Genomic DNA, 14,478 nt, shown 5'->3' on the forward strand with positions numbered 1-14,478 from the left:
TGCTACTTTGTTTTATAGGCAGTTAGACATGATAATAATCATTTATCTACAATATTTACTGGGCATCTACTGTGCCCAAGGTACACAGTCTTTATACATCAGAAGCTTAGACAGGTCCTGATAAAAAGACTTTCATACAGACATATGTTTATGACATATACCTATGGCATACATTTATAACATAGATGTAACACAGTTAATAAGAACAATGTCGAAGATATACATAGGTAGAAAAAGGAGGTCCAGTGAATTTAATCTGTATTAGGGGTTGTTAATGATGAAGTATAGTAATTACATTTAGCCAAATGGAAGAGGGATAGCAGTTCTGCATAGAAGGCACAACATCAAGCTATAGGGGCAAAAAAAAAAAAAAAAATAGTACTTACGAAACTACAAGAGTTTGGTATTTTTGGACATAAAGTCGATGGGAGAAGGGATGAGACTGACCTATAGAAAACACAGAGCAGATGATGGAAACCTCCACACACCAGTTGAGAGTTTGACTGCTTCTTATGGTCTGTGGGTAGCCATTGAGGGTTCTAAAAAGGGGGAGAATCATGATAATTGTAGGTGGAGAGAGATAACCCCGATGGCTGTAAGAATGTAGAGAGGGAGACTATTTGGAAGTTCAGTAATAAGGATGGTCACCCCTAAGGCCATGATCTCCAGTCTCACTGGTCTTGTTGTTCCTCCAACCACCACACCCAGCCTGACTTGGTTGTCCTCTTTCTGGGATACTCTTCTCCCATACATACTAGCTCATACATTCTTTAAGTCTTTGCTCAGTTATCACCTTGTCAATGAGGCCTCCACTGGCAAGCCCACTTAAAGTTTGGGGTATTTTTGTTTTTTGTTTATTTTGTATTGAGGCAAGATTTCTCCCTTTCACCCAGGCTGAAGTGCAGTAGTGTGATCAAGGCTTATGCCAGCTTCAAACTTCTGAGCTCAAGTGATTCTCCTGTCTCAGCCTCTGAATTACCTGGGGCTACAGGAGCCCATCACCATGCCCAGACTCCATGTCAAGTTTTAATCTGTACATTCCTAATCCTCCTTACCCTGGTCCATGTATCTTACTCCATCCTGGGTACCAACTTCTGACAGCCAATGTATTATAATCATTGCTTGTTTTCTGTCTTCCCCAACTAGAATTAAGCTTGAGAAATGCAGGATTTTGCATTGTTTCCTTGGCCAAATCAAACTCAGCCCTAGGAGTGCTAGCATATATCAGGCATTCAGTAAACATGAGCTTAATAAATGAAGAAGATGAAGATGGAAGGTCCAATTTAAGAAACATTGAGACACCGTGAATTATTGCATATGGAGGCTCAGAGAAAGAGTCAAGAATTGCTCCATTTTCCAGCATGGGTGACCAGTGGGTTATTATTTCCCTAATGGAGAAAGAGAATGCTGGAGAAGGAGGAGATATAGAAAGAAGGGGCTAAATTCTGTTTCGAATATGTGGAACTTGTATGCCTGTGGGATGTGCTGGTGAGATATCCCTTTAGAAGCTCAGAGAAGCAGCCAGAATAGAAAAGTTTGGAGTCATCAGTTCCCAAGTGATGTGAAGACCCTAAAGTGGAGGAGAGGCCAGGAAGAGTGATGCCTGAGATGGCAGTGTACTAAGGACAGGATTCCAATGAATATCGTGAATAATGACATATGTATGGTACCATGACCTGCCAATCGTTATCTTCCTATAAGATGACTTGGGAAGCTAACTTGTGGTGATGACATGACCTGGAGCAATCCCAAGAGGCAAGGGGGTTGGTTGAATGATCACAGTCCTCAGAGCTCCTCAAGCTTCCGTTTGTGTGCCACCAGTTATGCTGAAGGATCTAAAAAGATAGGCTCTCCCTGCTCCTCTTTAGGCCTAGCATGCGCTCAGTGATTTCTACAGCAAAGTTACAAACTTTAATACTCTATATTTGTCAGCAGAAATGAGACCCAAATTCCTATATGCATTTTTAATTAAACTATTTTGATTCTCAGGTAATTGATATTCAATTAGCAGATATCCCTAAAATGACTGGGACACTGGGGCCGTGTAGCAGTGTTCTGGAACATGACTTTGAAAGCTGTGTTGACTGTGGAACTGGCTGCATTCATTTTGGCTGAAGAAGTCACCTAGAGTATAGGATTAAAAGGAAAGTGCATTTTAAAAAATATCATGGGATATTTAAAAAATACATACTTTAGGTTCAATATTATTTTGTGACTCACACATGCCATATTTGTGTGAATATCTGTGTGAAAATCAAGAGGCATTCCGAAATCATTCAATTCTTTTATTCTGCCTGAATTTTTTACTTTAAAAAGATTATTATGACATTCCATTAGTGGTTTTGACAGAGAGATATTGGATTCTCAGAATGAAAGATGTGTGTGAAATATCAGACTTGTGTTCTTTTTGAAATAAAGACAGTGGCCGCTCTCACCTGGAAGAGTGCCCTCTCAAACGATTAGATCCTGGCAAACAACAGACAACAAACGTATTTGATTAAATTATTTTTCTATTCAGTCTGGTGCAGTGTGTAACCTCTATGGCTCTTCGTTTGATCTTTTCACGGAGGTGAGCGATTCTGAAAAAAGTAGGCTTGATACCAAATATTTTATTTACAAAATGGAGGCCAAGAGAGGAAGTTAAAATCTAGAATGATTTGTGTATTCATGGATATGCAAAGGAAGGCTTGAATTAGAACTATGTTTAGCGCCAATAAACTACTAATGTCTGCCTTTGAGGACCTGTTTTTGCTGTTGCTGTTGTTGTTTGTTTGTTTTGAGACAGAGTCTTGCTCTGTCGCCCAGGCTGGAGAGCAGTGGTGCGATCTCGGCTCACTGCAACCCCCACCTCCCGTGTTCAAGTGATTCTCCTGCCTCAGTCTCCCGAGTAGCTGGGACTACAGGCGCCCACCACCAGGCCCAGCTAATTTTTGCAGTTTTAGTAGAGACGGGGTTTCACCGTGTTGGCCAGGAGAGTCTTGAACCTTTGACCTCGTGATCACCCACCTTGGCCTCCCAAAGTGCTGGGATTCCAGGCGTGAGCCACCGCGCCCGACTGAGAACCTGTTTTTAAGAGTAGACAACAGTGGATGGTTTATAATGAAGGGATCCATGGTAAGAAGCTATCCCGAGAGGGGTTGGGCATCCCCAAACCAGGGGACTGAGTTTCAGGCTCCTGAGCTCCCAGCGGCAGAAAGTTCCCATGTTGGTGACACATGGATATGAATGGCCTGTGCAGCCGAAAAAGGTTGAGAAGCCAGTTGGCTACAATTTAAATTGTGATCCATGTAAGTAAAATGATTTGTGCAGTGATGATCACACCTGGAAGAAGCAGTGCTGGGAAAGACAGAGCCAAGAAACACGCGGCAGAAGGCAAGAGACTCATGGGGCACCCAGACCAGCAGCTCGGAGGTTTACTCTGCGGGGGGAGTCAGCATGGGGCCTGGCCCCACACCATGTTCACAGGGCATCGAAGGGACTGTCACTGCAATGTGGGCTACTCGCTCGCCGCATGCACAGCCCAGGTAATAAGAGCGAGGTGTGGGTACAAAGCAGGTGAATTTATTCCGAAGCCAGCCTCGGGCGGGGCCCAGCGTCCTGCCTTTCAACCCTGCCCTTCTCCTGTGGAGCAGAAAGCGGAACGTTCCGAAGGTGGTGGAGGAAGAGAGCAAGAGCAGGGTCCCCCTTGCTAGCCTGGTGCCTCAGCTACCAGGCAGTTGAGCTGGCGCCTTCCTGGGCAGAAATAAGTTGTCCAAGTGGCCAGGTGGGTTTGCTTTACACATGGCCTCTTGGTGGATGAAAGTTCCGAGGCAACCCCTGAAGATGAAAGTTCTGCGGTGGGGGGCTTTGGTCAGCAAATCCACCGTCAAGCCTCCGGGACAGATTCCTCTTGGAGCACACAGCTCAACTTGCTCTGTAGGGAATGTCTGGGGAGGGGGCCCTGAAAAGTTGTGCTTACATTTCCAAAGGGCTAAGAAACAGGGAAAAGGTGGAAAGGAGAAAAAAGAGAAAACAAGGCTTAAAAACTCTCTCTTAGAACAATGTGGGTACCCGGTTACAGAACCGCCTGCGGCATGCATGGGCATTGTGAGGACTGGGTTGCCACTTACTTTCTTTGCTAAGAACGTCCTGTCATCTTCCCGTCAGCAGCCAGAGCACTGGGAAAACTTCTAACCACCTCACTGCCCAAGAGCCTCACCTCATCCAAACATCCACAAACCCAGCCTCCGTTTTCAGAAGGGCCGCCTTAGACTTTCGATGACCACAAGTGAAATAATTAAATGAATAAAAGCTGTAAAAGTCAGAGCCAGAGAATCCTTTATTTGCAGTTAACTAAACAGCATGCTACACAATTGGATGTAAGGAATGAAGGTGACAAATAGCAATTTTCCATCTGTATTATCTGAGACCATGTTATTGGAAAACGGCTGCTCCTAAAAGTAGAAAAGAAAAGTTCACAAGGGCAATGATGGGAAGTTGGTTTAATGGGATCCTAAGGTCTGCTTGTACTAAGCGGAAACAGAGAGTGAAACAGTTACTATTTTCTTGCTGAACAAGTGAAAGGGAAAAGAGAAATCCACGTTACAGAGAAGACTGATACAGAATCCTGTAAAAACGTTTCTCAGCATCATTTCTCAGACCAACCATACCGTTGTGTTTCTTCAACTGAGAAGCTGAAATACCAGAGAGAGGTCAGAATTCTGCTGAGACCTATTAGAATGGTCGAGGTTTGGCCTATTGGACTTGCACAAATTCTTCTGCCTAAGACCTCTTATGAATGTTTGTAGGTAATGACAGTCCCTCACCAGAGGATTAGCTTGTCACCTCTGCCTACCGTCAGCAGATGCTTTCCTGATCACACTGTTATTTTAGTCTCAGCCACTTTGCTCTCTCAGTGGCTTCCAAGGTTTTTGACCACAATCTTCTGAAAGAGACATACTTTATATGGTGAAACATAAATACAGAAATGTATACTTTCAGTAAAAGAGTCACAAGACAATATTGCTTTGGCAGATACTTTGATATTTCCTTTTCTTTGTTTTCTATTCTATTCTATTCTATTTTAATGCTGATCCCAACCTACCAATGTTTGCTCATGGCCAACTTACAGGCTGTATGTAATCTGCAGTATGAACCACACTGCTTTTTTTTTAATTGAAGCAGAATCTACTTATAAGCTTATTTCTTAGAAATGAAACAAAAAAATTAAAAAATTTTATGGAAATTAAATAAGAATATAGAACAGTGATAGTTTCTGGTGAATCTTAACTAAATGTTAAGCTACAGCTTAATGTTCAATTTATCAACCACCTGATGGATGGCTCACACTGAGATGGATAAATAGGGTCTGTCCAGATTAAAAATTTCTATTACACTGTATCATTTCAGTCTGTGTTTATTTGTTGATGTGTTTACATACAGAATTAATATTTCTAATACAAATTTTCTTATTAATTCTAATTTTACTTTAGGAGACAAGATATATTTTCAAATAAACAAATTCACTCTACATGAATATATCCCCAGATTTATTTTCAAAGAAGTTAATTCTGGAAGGCATTACAGATTTTATCTTTAATCATGGAAACAAATTGTTGTGGAATACCTATATTTGAGACATAGGAAAACACTTCCTGATAATTTTTAAAAATCTGTTTCAGTTTTTAACACCTACATATTTTTTTCTATGTGCAAAACGTCTGATGAAGAAATCAAAATAGTTACTTAAATAATCCAGAAATTACGTTCAGTCAATAATGTCAACTTAAGAAAAACTGGGATTTAGGTCTTGTTTGTATAAGTTTGTTTTTCCTTTTAACTGAATGCAAACAATGATTTGGTCAAGTTGCTTGGATTTGATTCATGCTGGAATATCAGAGTCAAAACAAAGCCTGGTCCAAATCACAGAAAGTGGGTAATTCCCTAGGCGTAACCTGACTGCAAATTTACTCTCATGTACAAAATAACCATTATGGTTTAGGAGAACTAGAAATTATAGGCTAATGAAGATAGAGACTTGGAAATTTACTAAAGAATCCAAGAGTAGTTATAGCTTATTTTTTAAACTGATCAGAAATGTGTCAAAATATTACATTCGAAATAAAAGTTTTGATTACATTATTTCATTCACTAGCTTTGAGGCATGGTTAAAGTGAACTAGAGTTCAAAGAAAGGGAAGAAATAAGTTGTTAAAAGAATATAACCAATTTTTGATAAATTAAGTCATGGTTAAAAGAGAAAAAGAAAGACAGGTGAAAATAAGATTAGGCTAGAATAGAAGAAAAAAATGAGAAAAGGCCTAACCTCAGTATGTAACTAGAAAGACTTGAGATGCAATAAGTTCATAGGTATGTTCTAGTTCAATTGTATGTTTCATGAAACTCTAATTCTAATTTGATGAAAGATAATTCCAGGAAATTTGTATGTTATTATTAGATCACTTTAAGATTTTTCTCCAAATGTGTTATATTAAATATACATATATGATATATGTAAATTTATATATATATAAAAATATAGCTCTCTCCTCTGAGATATCTATGATTTTAGTAGGTGTCTGAAGTCACTAGTTGTCTCCATTTTCTCTGCACTTAAAATGATGCACAGAGTTTAAAAGACAAGACTGGGTCGGAGCTTGCATCTCTAAATACAACTGCCCTTGCCCGGATCATGCTCCTTGAATGTTCTGACCTAAGGCTCAAATCAGATGCGTAAGTTATATTGACTGAAGTCAAATATCTCATTTTTGGGTTTAAGTGCGTATGTATTTTCAATGGCAAATTAAAGTTTATAAAATGGAATATGATAAAAGATAAATATAAAACCAAAGAGAAATTGATACCTTGATATTTTCAGTGAACTTTATCAAAATTCAAAATTAAATATTTATTTAATTATATATAATATGGATATATATGATATATGTAAATTTATATATATATAAAAATATAGCTCTCTCCTCTGAGATATCTATGATTTTAGTAGGTGTCTGAAGTCACTAGTTGTCTCCATTTTCTCTGCACTTAAAATGATGCACAGAGTTTAAAAGACAAGACTGGGTCGGAGCTTGCATCTCTAAATACAACTGCCCTTGCCCGGATCATGCTCCTTGAATGTTCTGACCTAAGGCTCAAATCAGATGCATAAGTTATATTGACTGAAGTCAAATACCTCATTTTTGGGTTTAAGTGCATATGTATTTTCAATGGCAAATTAAAGTTTATAAAATGGAATATGACAAAAGATAAATATAAAACCAAAGAGAAATTGATACCTTGATATTTTCAGTGAACTTTATCAAAATTCAAAATTAAATATTTATTTAATTATATATAATATGGATATATATGAATATATGGAGATATAGATATCCTTATACATAACATATATAATATGGATATATAATATTATTGTAATATGTCCATATAATATATAAATAAATATATATATATAAATGCAACATAAATATACGACCTCAGACTTCTAACGCTGAATATAACAATGGAATTAAAAGTTAAAAATGAGAGCTTCTGGGCATGTTAGAATTTTGAAGTCTTTGAATACAGGAAATTTAGCAAGAACTTTAAAATGTTTAAATGGTTTTACCATTGTATTATGTTGGATTTTATGTTATAGTAATCAAAGCTGACAGAAAGTCAGAGACTCATAGAGAACAGAGCATCAAAAAGCTCATTGACAAGCCTAATGCACATACTGTCTCTTCTTTAAAAAATGAATAAAGATAACAATAAACATTTTGCTTTTTTCTGTAAGATACAGAATAACCTGTCATCTTTTCTCTTATGAATAGAAAATGCATAATATAGAAATGTAGAAAATGTTTCATAAAATAGAAAACAGAAAATGTGCCATCTTATGTACTAAATTTATCTAATGACATCGCAAAAGAAATAACTTAGTCACTGAGTTAAACATTTTTATGTCTTATCTAATCATAACCATTGACATATGAAACATACATGTGTTTTCTGTCTATCGAAGTGCATGGTCATGAAAAAAACAAACTATTTTTACTAACATTTTTAAAGCGAAGAAGAAAGTCTTATTGTATAATTTATGGTGGATTCTAATTTCATTGCCAAGAATTATATAAGTTTCTTCGTCATTTTCACTATTTGTAAGAGTGTTAAACAACTCCTAATTGTTTTACTTATTTTCAAAGTTAATAAAGCAATATATGTAATAAGTAAAAACATTTTCCATGTAAAATTAAATTTAGAAAGTGTAAAAATTGACGTGTCACTGTTCTCCCTTAATCCACTCTTGCTCCTTCAGTTCTGATTTCCCAGTAGGAATTCCATAAAATAGAATAGCTTATTAGAATTGTAGTTGATATGAAATTAAGTAAAATATTAATTTGAGCACAACACATCTTTATAATCTTGAACCTTCCTCTATTAGTATAGTTTTAACATAGTTTATTAGTTATTAGTATGTTTTTTCATTTATTCAGATCTTATTTCTGTCTCTCAATGTGGTTTTATAATTTTCTTGATATAAATTCCAATAATCTAAAATCGTTGCTTTATCACCTTTTGATGCTTTTGAACTTGTGACCTAGGTGAAATTCATTTTGAACTACAGATAAAGAGATACTTGTTATCAATAATTGTGACTCTCTGAGAGTTCACCCTGTTTGCAAGCTAACAGTTTAGCCTGTTCCATTTTCATGACTGTTTCAAGACAGCAGGAGGTTTTGGGTCAGAGACAAAGAACAGTTTATTGCCCAAAGCATTAGCCAGTCACGTGACTCTAGCTCCCAGAAGCCTAAACACAAGGCATTATGGAGAGAGCCAGGTGACACTTGCCTGCCCAGTAGATTGTGGGACAGCACAGAGCTATGGGAACCTCCTTTTCTCATCCTGGGCATTCAACATTCCTGCTCTGCTTTGGAAGGAGGAGCTCTATTTTTCAAGACTGTAAACAAACCTGCTCTTCTCTCTGTAAGAAAATGGGACCTGTATCTTCCAAGGCTCTGTGGTATATGAACATACTAGAAGAGGTTTTTCAGAAAATGCAGTTATGGTCTCACAAGATGTTAAGAAATGTGAGTTGAAGTAAAATTTCCGTGATATATGAAGCGATGATATACTAAAACTTTTAGTTTGTATTTTTCATGTGTGAAAAATATTTTGAATTTTTTTCTTGTTTATAAATAGATTGTTTTCTATGTAAAAATGAATTTTTGGTTTTGGTCATTGCTAAATACCTAGTACCTGCTGTAATGTTTGACACATAGTAGACACTCAAATAATAAATAATATTTGCTGGATAAATACATGAACTAAACAAGTAATTCATGTTTCCTTCTTGGTTCCTACTTTTTTCATATATATGTAAAATATATATATATGGTATATATATGATATGTATATATATGGTAAAAAATAATTCCCTTGGAATTATCTATAGATTGTGTGGAGGGAAGGTGCTTTTCAGGAGGGCCACTGTGCGAGGTATCTTTCATGCCTTCATTATAAACACATACACATAACTATTTAAAATGTATAATCAGGACAATCAAAACTGGCATGAGGTATCATAGCATCCTTGTAACACCTGTGAAAGGAAAGTAAAGCTTGGGGCCCCAAATCACTAAGCTAAAGGGCAAAGTCAAGCTGGGAACTGCTTAGGGCCAACCTGGCTCTCGTTCTCTTCAACGTCAGCTCCCTGCTCATTGAGATCAGTGCATATACCTGACTGCCTCCTTTGGGGAGGCTCATCAGAAACTCAAAAGAATGCAGCCATTTGTCTCTCATCTGCCTATGACCCAGAAGCCTCCTCCCCACTTGGAGTCCTCCCACCTTGGCTTCTAGTTGTCCTGCCCTTGCAGACCAAACCAGTGCTCATCTCACACGTTAACTGATGTCTCGTCTCCCTAAAACGAATAAACAAAATTGTGCTCTGACCTCCTCGGGCACGTGTCGTCAGGACCTCCTGAGGCTGTGTCATGGGCGCGTCCTCAACTTTGGCAAAACAAACTTTCTAAATTCACTGAGACCTGCCTCAGATATTTGGGATTCACACACCTTAATCTCATAGACGGTCCTTAATGAATAAAATAATCTTTGTCAAACAAAAAAAATTATGTTCTCATTGTCTTACCAGAAGTTCTAGATTTTTACCTTTAGGGTAATTTTAAAACACCAGATCATGTGACTCATGGTCTAACCTCCCACGCCAGGGTGGTGGTCTATGACACATAGACCAACTGATAGACGCAACTACTTTTCACTCTTCGAGTGCAATACGTGTTCTCTCTCTCCATCCCCTCTGTGTTTTGTCTCGGATCAGTTTCTACACCTCTGCACCTAAGGGTTCGTATCTTTATGCAATTTGTTCCTCCAAAAATATTACATGTTTATTCTTCTAGGAAATCTTCCTTGGATACCCATCAAAATGAGTCAAGGGTCCTTACAGTGGGTTCACCTAGCAATCTATGTATTTGGTAATCATGGAACTCATAATACCATAATTATTGATGTGTTTGTTTAAATTTTTTTCTGGAATATATATCACTTGGTATCTTTAGCGTTTATTTCAATGCTTAGAGCATCAGAAATGGTCAATATAGAAGAAATAAATAACCTCTTGAGTGCTTGATAATAGCAGTAATACGCATTAACATTTGAGAGCCTCTGTGTGCTTATTCATTGTGATGCCTCTCACTCCAAGAACTTTTACTTGGATTGGCCTTTGGGAGTTCATAGTTGCCTTTTCTTTTTTTTCTTAAGAACCCGATGCTTTAAAAGTAGCTACCATTTACTTACTACGATTGGAATAATTTTAAGTGTAAAATTCCATGAAAGCTGAAAACTGAGTAAGAGAATTATTTCCCTCAAAGGGGGCTAAAGATTCGGGAGTTAGACCTGTACAAGAAAAGAAGACAAGGAAATGGGTGAGAAGTAGCGTGAGGGTAGAGAAATTCGTTGAAAGTTTCATTTATATAATAATAAGAAGCATCGTATGATGCCATTAGAATAAGCAGCAAATTCTGTTAAAAAAAGACAACATGAAAATTTTAGCATGATTGGAATTTTTTTTTTTTAATTTTTACTTTAATTTTTACTAAAGTAAAATTTTTACTTTTAAGGTCATGGATTTTCTTCTGGCTCTTGACCTACTAAGAAGAGTTCTGTGTTACTTTATGGCACAAATTATAGTTAATGTATTATCCAAAATACTGTTTAATGAGAACCTAAAAGCACTTATAGGAATTTCAGTGAAGAACGAATTTCTTCACACTTTTTGTGATTCCTTATCCACATCTCCTCCCCACTAATTCTTCAATCTAGCCAACAGAAATTTGATCACAAATATGTTGGTTTCACCTTTAAAGTCTTTACAAAGCACCTAATCTAGTCGTAAATACAAGCATGTCGCATCAATTGATATAGCAGTTAGTTATAACCTTACAGTAATAAATACACTGCAAACCCAGGTCTGGTAACACATCCACTTATACTAACAATGCCCTGATGCACATTCAAGAATTTTGTCATTTCAACCTCAATAGGTGAAGAGGAGAGAGAGAGGGAGAGAGAGAAACACTAAATGTGTTTTATAAGCAAAATCAGCTGTTACATCATGATGATTGTTAAAGCAGCTTTCTTCACTGATACAGTTGCAAAAAGACTATAATGTCCAGCCCGTTGCATTGGCCTAATCCAGAGTATAAGTGTTTTGCTTCCTGAAATTTGTGTTTATATATAAGTTAGGGTTTTTTAGTTAGTATATGTTGAAAATAATTAGTTGCTTACCATAATACTTTCTCTAACAATCTTCTAATACACAATATCTCTTTTTTCTGTATTAAGCTTATTAAATTTGTGCCCTAGGTACTAAAAAATGTGACTTATATTCCATATAGCAAACCTACACGATGGATATGAATACCCTCTCATCTGCAGATGAGAAAAATGAGGACAATTCTGTCAAATAACGTCAGTGGACCCATGGTTTCCCAATACTGTGTTGAGTCTGCGTTGTACGCTCTGCATTTTCGGCTCAACACTACCACCTCCTGAAAAGACTTTTAAGTAGAATTTAGAGGAAAACAAATCAAACACATCAGAAAACATCAAAGCAAATACATTAAATAAGATTATATTGAAATTAGTTGGACACACTGTGGAGCCTTCCACTTCTGCCCATGAAGAATTAACAGCTACAGAAATTGCTTTCTTTCTGGATCAAAGTGAACGTGTATGTTCTACTTTATAAGATACTACCAAATAATTTTTAATGTGAATGTGCCAATTTATGTCAGTTGCTACAAACGCTTAACAGCACTTGCTATCTTCTGTTTTTATCTTTATTCTTATTATGGTGGGTGTGCAGTGATAGCATCTTGTGGTTTCAATTTGCAATTTTTAGTGAGAATGCAATTGACAGGTTTTCATATGTTTACTGAACATTGAAAACCGTGTCTTATGAAGTTCCTATTGAAAATTTTGGCCTATTTCCTGATTAGCTTAACTGCTTCTAATTGATTCCTTTTCATAGATGTCAGTGTTCTGCGCTATTTTCAAGTCCTCGTCAGCTAATTCCAAAGCAGTCACTGCAGATCTGAGTTCACTGTGCTTTTCTCTTTATTTTGGTCATATAGTTTGGATGTGCTTAATAATTTTGTTCTAATGATAAATACTGTGTTTTTTAAAGTCTCCAAATGATGTTATCTTCTTGAGAGATGATATGTCCTTCCTTCTGCTGGATAAGGAGTATATTATTCCATTCTCACATTACTAATAAATATCCTAGACCGGGTAATTTTATATAAAGGAAAGAGAGTTAATAGACTCACCGTTCCACACGGATGAGGAGGCCTCACAATCATGGCGGCAGGCAAGCGAACCTGCGTAGAGGGAACTCCCATTTAGAAAGCCATCAGATCTCGCGAGACTTACTCACTATGCTGAGAACATTACAGGTGAAACCACCTCCATGATTCAATTATGTTCACCTGAGCCTGCCTTTGACAGGTGGAGATTATGACAATCAGGGTGAGAGTTGGGTCAGGACACAGCCAAAACGTATCAGGAAAATGAACGTTAATTACCTTAATCTAAATAGGGACTGTGCTCAGTCAATGTAGACTGAAGACCCAGGAAATTGTCTACACTTGATTTCTACTTTGATCACCCAAGGTTTTTAAACACTGGGTATAGTGTCTAGGCAGAACTCCTCCCCCAGTCAGTCCCTAATTCTAAAATATCTCTGTTTTAGAGATCCCTCGATATTTTCACAAAATTGAGAGAATCCTGACTAATTTTATATTACTGACCTGTAAAATCTCAGAATGGCATATGCCCGGCAAGCTGGTTCTCAAGTTCCTACCAAAACTTGCTCTTCATCGCCACTAGTTCTGTAATACAAAAAGCCCAGTTCTGAAACATGTGTTCTTGCTCAAAGTTAACACATCCTCCAGAATAAAAGTGAATGCAGATGTCAGCTCCCCTCTCTGAAGTTCTTTCATCTCTGGAATTTCAGCTTCTTCAGCTCTCATTGCCACTGCAGATCTCTGATACCTTCAAAGAGGTAATTTCTCTACTTGACTAATGTTCTAGTTTTCTTTGGTTGTAATGCTGACCTAATGCTAACGACTCTGTTTTACAGAGAAGCAGAAACTCTTAACCACAAGGCAATTTTTAGAAAGAGTTGCATTTTATATATATGGTGTATACATACATATACACACCATGGAATACTACTCAGTCATAAAAAGGAAAAAATGATGGTATTCACAGAAACCTAAATGGAATTAGAGAGCATTATTCTAAGTGAAGTAACTCAGGAATGGAAATTAAACATGGTATGTTCTCACTTACAAGTGGTCGCTAAGTTATGACGATGCAAAGGCATAAGAATGGTACAGTGAACTTTGGGGACTTGTGGGGAATGGTGGGGGGATAAAAGACTACAGATTTGGTGCAGCATACACTGCTCAGGTGATGGGTGCACCAAAATCTCAGAAATCACCACTAAAAACTTATTGATGTAACAAAACACCACCCATTTCCCAAAAACGCAATGAAATAAAAAAGAGAGTATTTATATATGTGTGTCTATTCATGTGTTAATATCAAAAGATAGAGAATAAAAGCGTGTTTAATTAAAATTACAAAAAAAAAAAAGAAATTGCTTTCTGAGAGTGAGTGACTAGAAACCTGGAAAAAAAGATATGAAGCAACAGTTTTAGATGACAAACAGCACAAGACTAAAACACCTGATGGGGGAAGAAAACAAAGGACACAAGATTTATGTCTGGAGGAATTTTCTATAGCAAAGTGAAGGGAACCTGAACTAAAGCCCAGAAGTGGATTGGACAAGTTCAGTATTCCAGGAGGCTGAGGTTGAAATCCAGAAGTTGAAAAGTAAAGTACTTTGCTAGAAGAAGATACATACAGGGAGAACTTTCCAGAGTGACAGAAGAGACTCTTCCAGTTTTGCTTGTTTGTT

General features: G+C 37.2%; 1 long non-coding RNA gene across 1 annotated transcript; it reads right to left on the reverse strand.

Moving 5' to 3' along the window:
* Nucleotides 1-2,027: 2,027 nt before the first annotated feature.
* LOC117084879 lies at nucleotides 2,028-12,862 on the reverse strand. Its single transcript, XR_004437728.1, has 3 exons — nucleotides 12,824-12,862; nucleotides 2,436-2,579; nucleotides 2,028-2,124 (listed from the first exon to the last, which is right to left on the reverse strand). It is a non-coding gene; the product is annotated as an uncharacterized LOC117084879 (long non-coding RNA).
* Nucleotides 12,863-14,478: the final 1,616 nt, after the last annotated feature.

Source organism: Trachypithecus francoisi, unplaced genomic scaffold (assembly GCF_009764315.1).
Source record: "Trachypithecus francoisi isolate TF-2019V2 unplaced genomic scaffold, Tfra_2.0 Lachesis_group1, whole genome shotgun sequence".
In the NCBI taxonomy this organism is placed as follows: domain Eukaryota; kingdom Metazoa; phylum Chordata; class Mammalia; order Primates; family Cercopithecidae; genus Trachypithecus; species Trachypithecus francoisi.